General features: G+C 50.6%; 1 protein-coding gene across 3 annotated transcripts in view; it reads left to right on the top strand.

Annotated features, from left to right (window-relative positions):
- The window catches only part of SRRM3 (serine/arginine repetitive matrix 3), an 86998-nt gene that overhangs the window by 17219 nt on the left and 53750 nt on the right, over window positions 1-16029 (top strand). The window lies entirely within an intron of this gene.

Raw genomic sequence — 16029 nt, 5'->3', positions numbered from 1 at the left:
ATCCAATTTCACTACAGGGTCAGTCCTCAGGGCCAGCTTGGGAGGGTCCTCAGAGAGCATGGGCTTCTGACACATGCTTTCTCCATAAAGAGATGTTGAGGGTGGTTCTCTCTCCATATCTCCACCATGGCCTTCTGATTTGCACCCTCCCAGGACACAGAAACCGCCATCTGCCATCAGTGGCAGCTCAGTCATAAGACTGTTCTTTCTTAGGCTAAGCTGAAACTGTTTCTGTAGAACATTCCCCCCACCCTCCACCCCACCCCCAATCTCCATTCTTGCTCAGCAGCCCCAGGGAAGCTGTCTGCTCCTGGTGGCAAGGCTTCAGCCTCCCACAAGGCTACTGAGGGCCCTGATAAACAGCAGGAGAACTGAGTAAGGCAGGGATTCTTTTGTTCCTACAGAACGCAGGGGAGAAGAGACCAAACCACTACTTGCTTATTTCATGTCAGTTCTGGCCTCTACAGATCTGTCTACTAGGTTGAACTGGTCTGATCTGTCTTTCTTTCTTCCTTTCTTTCCTTCTTTCTTTCTTTCTTTCTTTTTTTTTTCCCTCCCTCCTTCCTTCCTTCCTTCCTTCCTTCCTTCCTTCCTTCCTTCCTTCCTTCTTTCTTTCTTTCCTTCCTTCCTTCTTTCTTTCTTTCTTTTTTTTTTTGGTAAGGTTTCACTCTGTTGCCCAGGCTGGAGTGCAGTGGTGAAATCTCGGCTCACTGCAACCACTGCTTCCTGGGTTCAAGCGATTCTCCTGCCTCAGCCTCCCAAGTAGCTGGGACTATAGGTATGCACCATCACACCTGGCTAATTTTTTTTTTTTTTTTTGAGACAGAGTCTCGCTCTTATTGCCCAGGCTGGAGTGTAGTGGCGTGATCTTGGCTCAATGCAAACTCCGCCTCCCGGGTTCAAGCAATTCTCCTGCTTCAGCCTCCTGAGTAACTGGGATTACAGGCACCCGCCACCATACCTGGCTAATTTTTGTATTTTTAGTAGAGATGGCCATATTGGCCAGGATGGCCTTGAACTCCTGGCCTCAAGTGATCCACCTGCCTCGGCCTTCCAAAGTGCTGGGATTATAGGTGTGAGCCACCACGCCCGACCTGTATTGCTTTCAGTAGCCAGTGTTGCTTGTTCTGATACCTTCCAGCTGTCTGTCATGCTGGGGTGCAGTGTCCTCACTGTCCTCTGTTGATCAGCCGGTCTGAGCTCCTGGCTTGGCCGGGTCTGTCCCATTCACAAGGCTCTGTATGACCTGCCCTGGGCTACATCAATCTGCACTGATCTTACCTGAGCATTGTTACCTGTTCTCACCTGGGCTGCATTACCTGTACTGTGGACTCCTCTGGAGGCAGCAGACAGCAGAGGCCTCGTTGTCCCTCCTTGACCCTTGTCAGTGATGCTCCAGCTCCCAGCCGGCTTTCTCTTTGATCTCAGCCAGCCCAACAGACACCTGAGGGGATGCTGTGGGCAGCCTGCTTCATTGCCACCCAAATCTGTGCTCCAGGAACCCAAATCAGAGCCAGCAAAGACAGGAGCCTCGACCAGGCAAGTCCTTCCTATCTATTCAAAGATAGGGCTGGGGCCTGGTGCAGTGACTCAACCTGTCATCCCAGCACTCTGGGAGGCCAAGGCGGGTGGATCACTTGAGGTTAGGAGTTTGAGACCAGCCTGGCCAACATAGTGAAACCCCATCTCTACTAAAGATACAAAAAATTAGCCGGGCCTAGTGGCACACGCTTGTAATCCCAGCTACTTGGGCAGCTAAGGCATGAGAATGGCTGGAACCTGGAACCCAGGATGTGGAGATTGCAGTGAGCCGAGATCACACCACTGCACTCAGCCTGGGCAACACAGCGAGACACTGTCTCAAAAACAAACAAACAAACAAAGACAAGCCTGGACTCCAGGATTTACAAAGTAGATGACCCAAAGTACATGAGGCCCATGTAAATGTCAGCATGCATATAGTCTAGGCATAGTGAGAGCAGTGACCAAGGACCTCTCCCTCTGTAGTTCCCAGAGATGATGGTGGTAAAACAGTAAGTAGTGAGCTCCTATTGGTGCAAACACAGACAGGGTCTCAACAAACAGTTCCACGTGGCTGCTCTGTGCAAAGCCCTGTGCTGGGCACTAGGGGTACAGATGTAGATCGGCCCAGTCTCTGCCCTTGGACAGCCCTCAGTCACCCAGGGAGCAACAGTCATGCTAGATTGTGAGTAGTAGCCAGAGGGTGACAGCAGAGGCATGTCCCCCAGGAAGTCCTTCCAGGCAGTCAGAGAAGGCTTCACGGAGGAGGTGATGCTTGAGCAGTTTTGCAGGATGGGTAGATGAGGAAGAACCTTCCAGGCATGAGGAACAGCGTGGGTCAGTGCGTTCTTGGGTGGAGCAGAATGTGGCGTGGAGCTGGACAGGGACTAGCATAGGGCTGGACACATTGCCAACTAAGCCACCAGGGCTTTCTCCTGTGGCCTGCAGATTTGCCATCTCTGCCTCGCTGGCCCCAACACCCCATCTTGGCCCTGGGAACTTCGCCAGCCTAGCCACCTCCGTTCCCCAGCACACACTAAGATGGCAGGGAAAGGGTCAGCCTGAGCCCTGCCCAGGCATGGCTTGACCCAGCCCTAGACTGAAAAGGGGAGGGCAGAAGAGGGACCACAAGGGCTATGGCCAAAACACAGAGCTGTAGTGCCTGCACCCTTGCAAGCCCGGTTGCCTGCCCCTCCAGGAACCAGCTCTCCCACCCCCAGCCAGCCCCAGCCTGGGGGCTCTGGCCAAGATTATCCTCCAGCACTAGCAGGGGCGGCAGGAAGCTCCAGCTGCTGAATTATTGAAAGCAACGCTTTCAGCAGTTCCCCTCCCCTCACCGCGTCTTCTGGAGGGTTGGGTAACAAACAGCCGTGCCAGCACCAGCGCCTCTCCAGAGAGGCTCCAAGGAGTCATGGAGGAAGTTCACTGGGCTCTGCCGGCTGCCTGAGCCACCTCCTCCCAGGCCTCTCCCTGCAGTGTCTTCTTACCATCTTTTTTTTTTTTTTTTTTTACAGACAAGGTCTTGCTTTGTTGCCCAGGCTGGAGTGCAGTGGTGCAATCTCGGTTCACCGCAAACTCCGCCTCCTGGGTTCAAGCGACTTTCCTGCCTCAGCCTCCCAAGTCACTGGGATCACAGGTGCCCGCCACCATACCCGGTTAATTTTTGTATTTTTGGTAAAGGGGTTTCACCATGTTGGCCAGGCTGGTCTCAAACTCCTGACCTCAGGTGATCCACCTACCTCAGCCTCCCAAATTGCTGGGATTACAGGTGTGAGCCACCGGGCCTGGCCTGTTCTTACCCATCTCTACTGGTCTCTACTGGTCTATGTGGGTTTGTATCTGTGAAAAGCGCCGTGATTGGGCTATGAGTGTTTGTAATGATTTAAAATGGTACTCATAGACCTAATCTGTTCTGATTTATATGGATCTATATTTCCTCCCGGTCTAACTCATGCCTGTAATGGTTTAGACTGATTGGCATAGTTCATGGCTTATAACAGCTAACGTTTAATGCATAGAGCTTATCACCTCCCCAGGCACTGTACACACGTTATTCCTTTACTCCTTACCCTGAGGTGGGGGTGCTTATATTAACCCCATTTTACAGATAAGGCAGAGGTTATGTCACTTAAGCACACCTAGTAAGTGATTTGAATGCATCTGCGACTGGCTGACAGGCACAGGTCTGTCTTGGCTCATGTGAACTGGATTATCCTTTAGGGGTCTGGGGGCATCAGGCTGCAAGAGAGAGTTGAACGCAGTGGCTCACACCTGCAATCCCAGAGCTTTGGGAGGCCAAGACAGGAGGGTTGCTTGAGTTGCCAGGAGTTAGAGACAAACTTGGGCAACCTAGTGAGACCTTGTCTCTACAAAAATTTTAAAAATTTGCTGGACATGGTTGTATGCTCCTGCGTGTAGTAGTAGCAAGCTACTTTGGAGGCTGAGGTGGGAGGATCACTTGAGCCCAGAAGGTAGAGTCTGCAGTGAGCCATATTTGCACCACTGCACTCCAGTCTGGGTGATAGAAGGAGACCTCGTCTCAAAACAAAACAAAACAAGCAAAAAAAAACTGCCAGAGAGATTTTTCCAAAATGCAAATCTGACCTCCCCAGCTCAATACCCTGCACTGGCTCCCTATTGCCTGCAGGGTATGGTCCTAGGTCCTCAGCCTGAGTCTGAAGGCCCTGGGGGACATGGCCCTCCTTCCCCTTCTGGCTCAGTGGGCTCAGCAAGACAAGCCCATGCTTTTTTTTTTTTTTAATTTTTTTAATTTTTTGAGATGGAGTCTCCCTCTGTCCCTCAGGCTGGAGTGCAGTAGTGTGATCTCGGCTCACTGCAACCTCTGCCTCCTGGGTTGAAGTGATTCTCATGCCTCAGCCTCCCGAGTAGCTGGGATTACAGGCACCCGCCATCATGCCTGGCTAATTTTTGTATTTTTAGTGGAGACAGGGTTTCACCATGCTGGCCAGGCTGGTCTCGAACTCCTGACCTCAAATGATCCTCCTGGCTCAGTCTCCCCAAATGCTGGGATTATCGGAGTGAGCCACAGCGCCCAGCTTCAAGTCCATGCTTTTCCCTCTTTCCTCTCCATGCCTTCTTCCCACTCACCCCCACACTCTGACCGGGACATCCTTCTCCTCCTCCTTTGTCCTGCCAACTCCTACTTATGCTTCAAGATCTCTCCTCTGGGGAGACCTCCTAGTTATGCTCCTTTTCTGACACAACCCAGCTCCGTTAGATGTCTCTGTCATGCAGCCATCATCCCCAGCCTGATAAGCACCAGTGCTTCTCCTTCTGCATTTCTCTCTTGTCCTCTGGTGAACCCCAGAGTAGCCACTCACAAGTAGCTGTGACCTGACCCTGGAGTTGATGGGGTGTCTCTTGGTCCTCTGGTCCTTACTCCGCCAGCCCCACGCTCTTGGGCAGTGAGCACAGGGGAAGCTTTCAATATAAAGTGTTCAAGGCTGGAGGTCTGCAGAAGGGTCCTTAGACAGAGAAGGGAAGGGTCAGCAGGAGAGTGCTCCAGGGAATATGTCCCTGTCATGACTGCACCTGGCTTCAGTGCCAGGATTTGGAGTGGGGATACACCTAGATTTCTTGGACATGATGCAGATGGCTTTTCTTCTCCAGCTTGATAAAGTATCCTGACAAACGATTGTTGCGCACATTTATTTTTAACAAAACCCAGACTGAGTTTCACAACTTAAGGACCTGGTTCCATGCGTATTTGTCAGTTCTGTCTCGTTTCTGACAGTTACAAAGAATCTTTTTCCTCAGGAGGCACATCCCTGCCCACCTGCTGCCCCCACACTGGGCTTTTTCTCTGGAAGGTCTCATCCTGTGTTTGCAGCCACCACCACCTTCACAGGAATGCAGCTTCCTGGATCAGAAATTCCATTCCACTGTAGCCCTCTTAGTCAAGGGTCCCTGGATCTTAACATACCCTTGGCTTTTGCCTTCCCTTCCTGCCTTTCCCTTCCCTCCCCTTCCTTCCCCTCCCCTCCCCCCACTTGCCCCCCTTCTCTTCCCTTCCCTTCTCTTTTTTTTTGAGACAGAGCCTCCCCTCCCCCCACTTCCCCCCTCCCCCGTCCCTTCTCTTCCCTCTTTATTTTTTTTTTTTCTTTCGTTTTTTGAGACAGAGTCTTGCTCTGTCCCCCAGGCTGGAGTGCAGTGACACGATCACGGCTCACTGCAAGCTCCAGCTCCCGGGTTCAAGCAATTCTCTGGCCACAGCCTCCCAAGTAGCTGGGAGTACAGGTGCATGCTGCCAGGCCTGGCTAATTTTTTGTATTTTAGTAGAGATGGGGTTTCACCATGTTGACCAGACTGGTCTCAAATTCCTGAACTCAGGCAATCCGCCCACCTCGGCCTCCCAAAATGCTAGGATCACAGGCGTGAGCCACCACACCCGGCCGAAGACACATCTTTCAAAGGCACATTTCTAACATCATTCTCTTCATGAAACCTTCCCTGACCATGCTAGGCAAAGGTAGAGCCTCCCTGGTCTCTTTTTTGCTCCCACAGGACTGGGTGGGTGGGTGGGTGGGTGAGAGAATGGCATCAGGATCTGTCTTCATAACAAGCCTGTTACTGCAAGAAAGAATGAGTGAATGATCCCAAGCTACAAGCTACAAGACTAGGGAATATTGTCTCCATTGAGGTCTTGCTCCTCACAAGAGGGCATTAGCTGTGAGGGTCTGCCCGCAGACCCTGACCCAAACGATGGATGAATAAAACGTGCACTGATACACAGATATTCTGTTTTGCCTGTCCTGCTGAGTGACTGCCTACACACCGAGAGGTTTGTCACTGCGGCCGCCTGGATCAGCTAGGGAGACTCAGATTTATTCATTAAGATTAGTTAACCAAAGCTTGAGTCAGCGCCATTAGAGGGTAATTGACATTGAGGACTTCCCGAGTAAAAAGCACACATCAAAGACTCATCTTAAGACCACATGAGTAAACAAGTTAACTAGATAACTTCCCCACATCCCGTTATTTACTACTCTAATCCATTTAACTAAAGGTAATGGGACCAGGCCATCTTCGCCAGGGTCTATTACCGAAGTCATGTGAAAACCCTCAGGCCTTCCGAAAAGGTTTTGTGGTTATCATAACTAATATTTTCCCCACCAGCTGATCGAATCCCAACACTCTATTTTACAGATGAGGAAACTGAGGCTCAGAGAAGTTTAATGACTTTTCCTGATCACCCAGGCAGAAGTAGTGGAGCCAGAATTATTATTATTATTATTTTTTTTTTTTTTTTTTGAGGGGGAGTCTCGTTCTGTCGCCCGGACTGGAGTGCAGTGGCCGGATCTCAGCTCACTGCAAGCTCCGCCTCCCAGGTTTACGCCATTCTCCTGCTTCAGCCTCCCGAGTAGCTGGGACTACAGGCGCCCGCCACCTCGCCCGGCTAGTTTTTGTATTTTTAGTAGAGACGGGGTTTCACCGTGTTAGCCAGGATGGTCTCGATCTCCTGACTTCATGATCCGCCCGTCTCGGCCTCCCAAAGTGCTAGGATTACAGGCTTGAGCCACCGCGCCCGGCCTGGAGCCAGAATTTAAGCTAAAGTCTTTTGACTCCAAGTCTTTGTCTTGGTCTAACACTCTTTTTCCTGGCCCTAGTAGAAGACAGCAGAAAGATCTTAGAAGTAAGAAGGTGGTTAAACTGTGTGACTGCAGACGGAGTGCTCAAGTGTTCACTTGAAGCTGTGGGAATCTGTACTTTGTAGCGTGTGGAGGCTCGGAGTCCTGACATTATCTCTGGGGAGGCTTGCCTCTGGCTGGCAGGGCCAGGGAAAAAAGCCCCTAGGGGAAGGATGCTGCACCCCCCCTCGCCCTTCCCCGCCCCCTCCCGCCCCCCGCTCCCCTCCACCCGGCAAGAGAGGCTTCTCAGCCCGAGGAGCAAGTGAGACCCCTGAATTGTTGGCGGGGGTGCTGTCCATGGTGCTGGAGGGCTGCGATGCTGCCGGCTAGTTGGGGAGCACGGAGGAGTTTGCTCCCTCCTGTAATCCCCTTGCTTTGGGAAGCCAAGGTGGGGTGATCACTTGAGGCCAAGAGTTGGAGACCAGCCTGGGCAACATCGTGAGACCCTGTCTCTACAATGACAATAATAATAATTAATAATCATAATGATCTCCAGTGCCATTTATGAGACATTCATTGCACACTAGGTACTGTGAGGGCATTTCCCATGCTCTAGTCCTTTACAACAAACCTATGAGGAAGGCATTATTATTAATTAGTTTCATTTTACAGGCAAGGAAACTGACGCTCAGAGAGTTGAAGTCACATGCCCTAGGTCTCTCAGCTCATGAACTCCCAAAGATCACTGTCCCGTCTCCCTCTCAAATCAGGGGTCCCCGGGGGCAGGGTCAGGTCTCCTCCCAGACCCATCTGTGGTTCACTTCTCACTACAGCCCGTTCCCTCTCCCCTAGACCTGACCAGGTCACTACTGATCTGAGCATCTTCTCCCTCTGAGCCCCAGGGTGAGTTCTGACCTCATTAGCTGAGAGGCCTCTGTGCCTGTCAGCAGCTGACTTTCCGGAACAGGCTGGACCCTGCAGTACAGATGAGTTGTTTCACCTTCAATTAATCACTTGCAGGTAGCAGCATCCAGTTTGTGGCCCATTCTGTCCACAGCCAGGCTGCTCAGGAAACCCAGGCTTGGGCTTATGGGAAGGAGGCAAGTCCAGGGACCCAGCCAGGAGGCTGGGAAATCAGGCCTCTAGGCCTTTAACCACTTCCTGGCTTGAAGAAGAGGAAGTGTGCCCCTTTGGCAGGCATTAAACTAGGGTTTAATGACTTAATCTGCACATGGGTTTGGCTGGCTCCAGTATCTGGGCTTGCCCTTGGGAGCTGACCCAATGCTAGGGACAGCCTCAGTTGAGCTCTAAGGGTGGCCGGTGGGGCCCTGGCTCCTGGCTGTATCAGCAGAAAGGAAGTGGGCTGAAAGTCTGGTGCTCTTTATTTATTTCTTGAGATGGAGCTGCTCTTGTTGCCCAGGCTGGAGTGCAAATGGTGTGATCTCAGCTCACTGCAACCTCCACCTCCTGGGTTCAAGCCTTACTTTCCCAAGTAGCTGAGATTATAGGCATGCACCACCACCCCCAGCTAATTCTTGTATTTTTAGTAGAGACAGGGTTTCATCATGTTGGTCAGGCTGGTTTCAAACTCCTGGCCTCAGGTGATTCACCTGCTTTGCCCTCCCAAATTGGTGGGATTACAGGCATGAGCCACCGTGCACAGCCTGATGCCACACATTTAGAGTTAATACTACCCAGACTTCCAGAGTAGGAAAGGACCCATGGGGTCTTTGAGTCATTGTTCAGTAGGAGAAACAAGGGTGCAGAGAGGGGAAGGGACTTGTTCAGGGTCTCACAGCCAATCAGTGGTAATGTAAAGACTTCCCATTTGCTGCGCTGCCTCCAAAGAAGGACAGTGTCGATGCCTCCAAGGACCAGAACAAGTTAGAGTTATGGCTCTAGACTCCATATCTGCCTGCTTGCCCCTGCAAACTCCTCACCCTCAAGCAACCCCTATTTGTTCTCCACGTTCCCCATCACAGTAAATGACTGCACCATCCACCTGGTCACCCAGGCCAGAGACCCGGTGTCATCTAAGCTACCTCCCCCATCCCACATCCAGTCAATTACAAACCCTGCCAGATTGGCCCATTTATTTCTTGAATCCTGGTCATCCTCACTAGCTCTGGCAGCCCTGCCTCCTGCTCCCTCCCAGCCTTGCTGGGAAGCCTGCGTTGACCAACCAAGCAGGGCTACAGACACTTCTCCAGTTCTCTTTCATCACACTACACTGCTGTTTACCTGTCAGTCTCCTGAACCAGCCTGTGAGCTTCTAGAGGGCCATGATGGCGTCATGTTCATCTCTATACCCTAATAACGTAGGGCCCAGAGTAGATGCTGGGTGTTTGTTGAGTGAATGCATGAATATCGTTTCTATCTCATGTTTGAACAACTCCTGTAACAGGGACCTCATTCATCCTAGGACAAACTGCTTAGTTTTGTTCGTTTGTGTTTTGAGATGAAATGTCACTCTGTTGCCCAGGCTGAAGTGCAGTGACGCGATCACAGGCCACTGCTACCTACACCTCCTGGGTTCAAGCTATTCTCATGCCTCATCTTCCCAAGTAGCTGGGATTATAGGCACATGTCACCACATTCAGCTATTTTTTGTATTTTTAGTAGAGACAGTGTCTCACCGTGTTGGCCAGGCTGGTCTCAAGTTCCTGACTGCAAGTGATCCGCCCGCCTCTGCCTCCCAAAGTGCTGAGATTACAGGTGCGAGCCACCAAACCCGGCCAGAACTCCTTAGTTTTTAAAGAGTTTTGATTATTATAAAATAAAAAACAAAACAAGACAAGACTCTTTTTTGAACTAAGCTGAATCAACACTAGATGACTTGCCTGTGAGAATCTTGGCCCTGTCTTGCAGATCGGCTAGGGCCTTGCTCCTCTTAGGGCAGTCTAAGGACTAGTAGTGTTGGTGTTACTTGTTAGAAATGCAAATTCTCAAGCCCCACTCCACATCTCTCAAATCAGAAACTCTGGGGGTGAAGTCAACAATCTGTGTCTTGCTGGGTGCGGTGGCTCAAGCCTGTAATCCCAGCACTTTGGGAGGCCAAGGCGGGAGGATCACAAGGTCAGAAGTTCAAGACCTGTCTGGCCAGCATAGTGGAACCCAGTCTCTACTAAAAATACAAAAAGTTAGCTGGGTGTAGTGGTGTGTACCTGTAATCCCAGCTACTCAGAAGGCTGAGGCAGGAGAATCATGTGAACCCAGGAGGCAGAGGTTGCAGTGAGCCAAGATTGCACCATTGCACTCCAGCCCGGGTGACAGTGCAAGACATTGTCTCAAACAAAACAAAACAAAACAAAACAAAACAAATCTGTGTCTTAACAAGTCTTCCTGGTGATTCTAATGCCCAGTAAAATTTGAAAATGGCTATTTCTAGACCACTTCCCACCTCCCCCTAATTGGTGGTCCATACTTGGGTTATATCAGGAGGACCTGGGGGACATGAGAAATTTCATCCCCAGAGACCTTTTTTTTTTTGAGACAGAGTCTCACTCTGTCACCCAGGCTAGAGTACGGAGGCACGATCTTGGCTCACTGCAAGCTCCGCCCCCTGGGTTCACACCATTCTCTCGCCTCAGCCTCCCAAGTAGCTGGGACTACAGGCACCCGCCACTATGCCTGGCTAAATTTTTGTATATTTAGTAGAGAAGGGGTTTCACCGTGTTAGCCAGGATGGTCTCGATCTCCTGACCTTGTGATCGGCCTGCCTCGGCCTCCCAAAGTGCTGGGATTACAGGCGTGAGACACCGCACCCGGCTGAGACTTTGATTCAGTGGATCTGGGTTGGATTCCAGGTAGCACTGACATATGAAATATAGGACACTCAGTTAAATTTGAATTTCAGATAACGAATAATTTCTTAGTAGAAGTATGTTCCAAATATAAAATTCAAATTTAATTTAACTGGGTTCCTATTTGGCAAATCTGGCAATGCTAGCTAAACATTGCTACTTCTAACAAGCCTCTCAGTCGATTCAGCCAGGTTTGACCTAGATCCTCTACAAACCTTCATATATTTGAAGCTAGGTATTCTGACCACCTGTATATTCTTATAATCTTCCCCCTCCTTAGCATCCTATTTTTTTTGATATATCCTAAGATAACATGCATTTTTGGCAGCCACATTGTGATATTGACTCAAATTGAGTCTGTAATCATTGAAAATCCCCATAATCCTTCCCAAACATTCTGCTTCTAAACTATGTCTACCCCATTCCAATTTTAGTTTGGGACCCAGATTCAGAATGTGGCACTTCTCACTATCCTGTTTCACCTTCTTCTTCTTTCTTCTTTCTTCTTCTTCTTTCTTCTTCTTCTTCTTCTTGGAGTCTTGCTCAATTGCCCAGGCTGGAGTGCAGTGGTGCGATCTCAGCTCACTGCAATCTCTGCCTCCGGGTTCAAGTGATTCTCCTGCCTCAGCCTCCCGAGCAGCTTAGATTGCAGGCATGCACCACCATGACTGGCTGATTTTTGTACTTTTAGTAGAGACGGGGTTTCACCATGTTGGCCAGCCTGGTCTCGAACTCCTGACCTCGTGATCCACCCGCTTCAGCCTCCCAAAGTGCTGGGATTACAGATGTCAGCCATCGCACCTGGCCCTGTTTTACCTTCTTAGATTCTTCCAATGTCTCTAACTACTGAGTCCTTTTAGATTCTGACTGTATATCCACCAGTCCTCTCAGGCTGTGTCCTCAGTGAATTTGATTGTCAGACTACCAGTGTTCTATCCAGTCAATAGTGAACATATTGGATCAGATGTGGTGAGAATAGTGCCCTGTGATTCACCACTAAATACCTACATCTAACATGACGTTGATCCATTAACTACTAGCTCCTTTTGAGTATAGGTCAATCAATCAACCAATTACAACAAAATGGGATATTAGCACCCACCAGGACAGTGTCATCTTATGAAATCTCACAGTGAGGCCAGGCGCAGTGACTCATGCCTATAATTCCAACATTTTGGGAGGCTGAGGCAGGAAGATCACTTGAGCCCAGGAACTTGAGACCGGCCTGGGCAACATAGCAAGATCCCATCTCTACAAAACATTAAAAAATCTGCTGGGCATGGTGGTGCACCTGTACTTTCATCTACTTGGAAGCTGAAGCAGGAAGATCACTTGAGTCCAGGAGGTCAAGGCTGCAGTGAGCTATAGTCATGCCACTGCACTCCAGCCTGGGCAACAGAGCGAGAGTCTGGAAGGAAGGAAGGAAGGAAGGAAGGAAGGAAGGAAGGAAGGATAAATCTCACAATAATTTCTTTTTCTTTCTTTCTTTTTTTTTTTTCAAGACAGAGTCTCGCCCTGTCACCCAGGCTGAAGTACAATGGTGCGATTTCAGCTCACTGCAACCTCCACCTCCCAGGTTCAAGTGATTCTCATGCCTCAGCCTCCTGAGTAGCTGGGATTACAGGCACCCACCACCGTGCCTGGCTAATTTTTGTATTTTTTAGTAGAGACGGGGTTTTACCATGTTGCCCAGGCTGGTCTTGAACTCCTGACCTCAGGTGATCCACCCACCTTGGCTTCCCAAAGCGCTGGCATTACAGGTGTGAGCCACTGAGCCCAGCCTCACAATGATTTCGTAAAATATAATGTCATATGACTCACAGAGGGACCCTGTGCCTGCAGTCCTGCAGTCACCCCCTAGTCTGCTGGCCCAACAAACCTGACTTGGAAGGAAATGGGCTTAGTGTGCAATGTTTTGGGTCATTCTATTAATGACCTGCCGCAGATCCCTGCCCAGTGTCTCTCCAACTCACCAGGTGAAATTGGTCAAATCCACCATCTGTTCTAGTGAAAATCCAGACCGCATCTGCCACGCCTCTCTTCACGTAGCTCTCCTTTCCTCCTCAATCATTTCTGCAAAGATTACCCTGGGCAACCTAGCATTGCTAGCCAGGTGTTCTCCTAGCACTGAGGCTAGAATTTCTCAGGGTTTGGAGATCTGAGTGCATTCACAATGGCTCTCACCAGTTTTCACCCTCTGCCCTCCAGGAGTTCAGGCCAAGTTCGAGGCTGGGGAGCCTTGCTCAGGTCAGAGGGAAGATGTGCAGAACAGCATGGCTTCCAGGGCTCTCACTGGCGCCTTCGTGCTCTCTCTCCACACTTTCAGTGTGCCTCTTGCATTGCCTGGTGCTGGGGTAGGCTCTAATGAGTCAGAATGAAAGGATGGTCCCCTCCCCTAAAAGGGCTCACAGTCTAGAATAGGAGTTAGAAGCAAACAACCAACTGAATCTCGGTATCTAAATGTCGCATTTAAAAAGTGTGGACAAAAGATGCGGAAGCACAAAGAAGGAATGACACATCCTTGCTGGAAGAGCGGAGGACTTCCCATAGGAGGTGATTTTTGGGCTGGGCCCTGAAGGATGAGTTGAAGTTCCCTAGGTGAAGAACAGGACTCCAGCGGAGGGGAAACGCATAGGCAAAGGCACAAAGGAGGAAGTAAAAGCACGCATTTGGGGGATGAGGACCAAGGCTAAGGGGCTGGGTGTTGGTTGCAGGACGGGGTGCAGCATGGGATGAAGTTGCAAGATAGCATTCGACAGAATGCAAAGGGGTCTTGCAGGCTGTATCAAGGGCCATGCCATGTATTCCTCTATCTTGCCTCCTGTTGTCACTGTCTTTGTTCAGCCTGGGCGCATTGAGCTTCACATGCACTAGGCACTTAGCTGGAGCTAGGAATTGAAAGCTAAGTTGCCCTCAGCCCAGGGGGAGCCAGACCTGTGAACCCACAGCAACAAAAGCAAAAGCTCTGGGAGGTAAGGCCAGGAGTGGTGGCTCATGCCTATAATCCCAGCACTTTGGGAGGGCAGATCACCTGAGGTCAGGAGTTCAAGACCAGCCTGGCCAACATGGTGAAACCCCATTTCTACTAAAAATACAAAAAGTAGCCAGGTAAGGTGGCAGGCACCTATAATTCCAGCTACTCAGGAGGCTGAGGCGGGAGAATCACTTGAACCCAGGAGGTGGAGGTTGCAGTGAGCCAAGATTGCACCACTGCACTCCAGCCTGGGTGACAGAGTGAGACTCCATCTCCAAAAAAAAAAAAAAAAAAAAGAGCTCTGGGAGGTAACACCAGCCAGAGGGGAAAGAAAGGCTTCCAAAAGGTGATGATGCCTATCAGCAGTGACTTTGAGGACAACTAAGAATGAAGAGTGTCCCAGGAAAGGGCCTAGAGCCAAGAGAGGTGGAGGAGGATGTGTGTGGTAGGGAGTGGTGGAGACGGAGCTGCACCAGGAGGCAGGGCCATGTTGTGGCTTTAAGCCAAGGTGACAAGAGTCATGGGAGGCTGCTAACCAGGGCATGACATGGTCTAATTTGCTCCTGGACCCATCTGCCAAGTTGCCAGTGGAGGATGAAGGTCTGAGAGCAGGGAGGCCAGGCAACCGCAGTGAGGCAGTGGACCTGCGTGGAGGAAGGAGCTTGGGTCCAGGTGGTAACAGGGGAGGAGAGGAAGTGGATAAATGTGAGAGATGTTGAGAAGAGAGGATGGGGCTGGGCGCAGTGGCTCATGCCTGTAATCTCAGTACTTTGGGAGGCTGAGGTGGAAGGATCGTTTGAAGCCAGGAGTTCAAGACTCAGCCTGGGCAAAATAGCAAGACCTTGACTCTACAAAAAAAAAAAAAAATTATTTTGTTTTAATTAGCTGGGTATGGTGGCACATGCCTGTAGTTACAGCTATTCGGGAGACTGAGGTGGGAGGATATCGCTTGAGCTCAGGAGTTCAAGGCTGCAGTGAGCTATGACTGTGCCACTACACTCCAGTCTGGGTGACAGAGTGAGACCCTGTCTCAAAAAATGGACAAAGAAGAGGGGATGAGGGACCTGACTTGATGACAGGTGAACTGTTGTGGGTCAGGGCAATAGGGGTATCCAAGCTCCACAAAGAAGAGGGGATGAGGGACCTGACTTGATGACAGGTGAACTGTTGTGGGTCAGGGCAATAGGGGTATCCAAGCTCCACAAAGAAGAGGGGATGAGGGACCTGACTTGATGACAGGTGAACTGTTGTGGGTCAGGGCAATAGGGGTATCCAAGCTCCACACATGTCCCTGGCTCAGATGACCAACAGATAGAGGGGTCACCCATAAGCCAAGCACTGTAGTTGAGGTGGGTGGGGAGCAGGGCTCTGCTTGCGGCATGGGGTGGGTGATGCTTGTGGAGTGTCCCAGGAAAACCCCTGGTGGAACTGGGGTATAGGGCTGGTCTAGGGACAGAGGTGGGAAGCTAGCAGGTGTGAGAGTGGAAAAGAGGGGTTAGAAGAACAGCTTTGGTCTCTGAGCCCCCAGGCACTCCCCTCTCCAGAAGACTCTGGCAGATGCTCCCAGGAACAGGTGGAAATCAGAGGCTCAGAGAGGGGTAGTGACATCTTCAGGGTCACACAGCAAGGAGTGGAAAAACGCAGCCTCGAACCCATGCACGTGGGACTCAGGGGGAAGGACATATGAGAAGAGCTTATGTTTTCATCACTATTGTTGCCTGCTGTCACTCTGTCCCCTTCAGAGCCTCCTGTAGCTGTCACAGTCCCTCTCTCTTCTCTGCCTTCCAGTTTCTGTAGCTCTAAACACTCCCACCCCCATCCCATCACTCTGAGGCCAGAGAGGGGAGGGTGCGTTGGGGGAGAAGTGTCACAGGGAAGGCCTGATCCAAGATGTCCAGGCATGCCCAATCCCTTCTTTTCCTCCCTCCCTCCTTCCTTTCCCTCCCTCCCACCCCACTCCCTGGGAATGAGGCCTCCCTGTTGCTTAGCAACTAGCAGAGGCTTGGAGAAAGGAAATGGAAATAGCTCAGGAGGTGCCTCCCCTCTGTTAAGATAGAAGTCCTTGGAGTGTGTGTGCGCGTGTGTGTTTGTGTGTGTGTGTGTGCTCTACTTTGGCGGACCTAGCATGGAGTCAGAGATTCTT

This window comes from Trachypithecus francoisi, unplaced genomic scaffold (assembly GCF_009764315.1).
Source record: "Trachypithecus francoisi isolate TF-2019V2 unplaced genomic scaffold, Tfra_2.0 Lachesis_group4, whole genome shotgun sequence".
In the NCBI taxonomy this organism is placed as follows: domain Eukaryota; kingdom Metazoa; phylum Chordata; class Mammalia; order Primates; family Cercopithecidae; genus Trachypithecus; species Trachypithecus francoisi.
The sequence above is the reverse complement of the archived record's forward strand: the minus strand, read 5'-3'. Positions and strand labels throughout refer to the sequence as shown.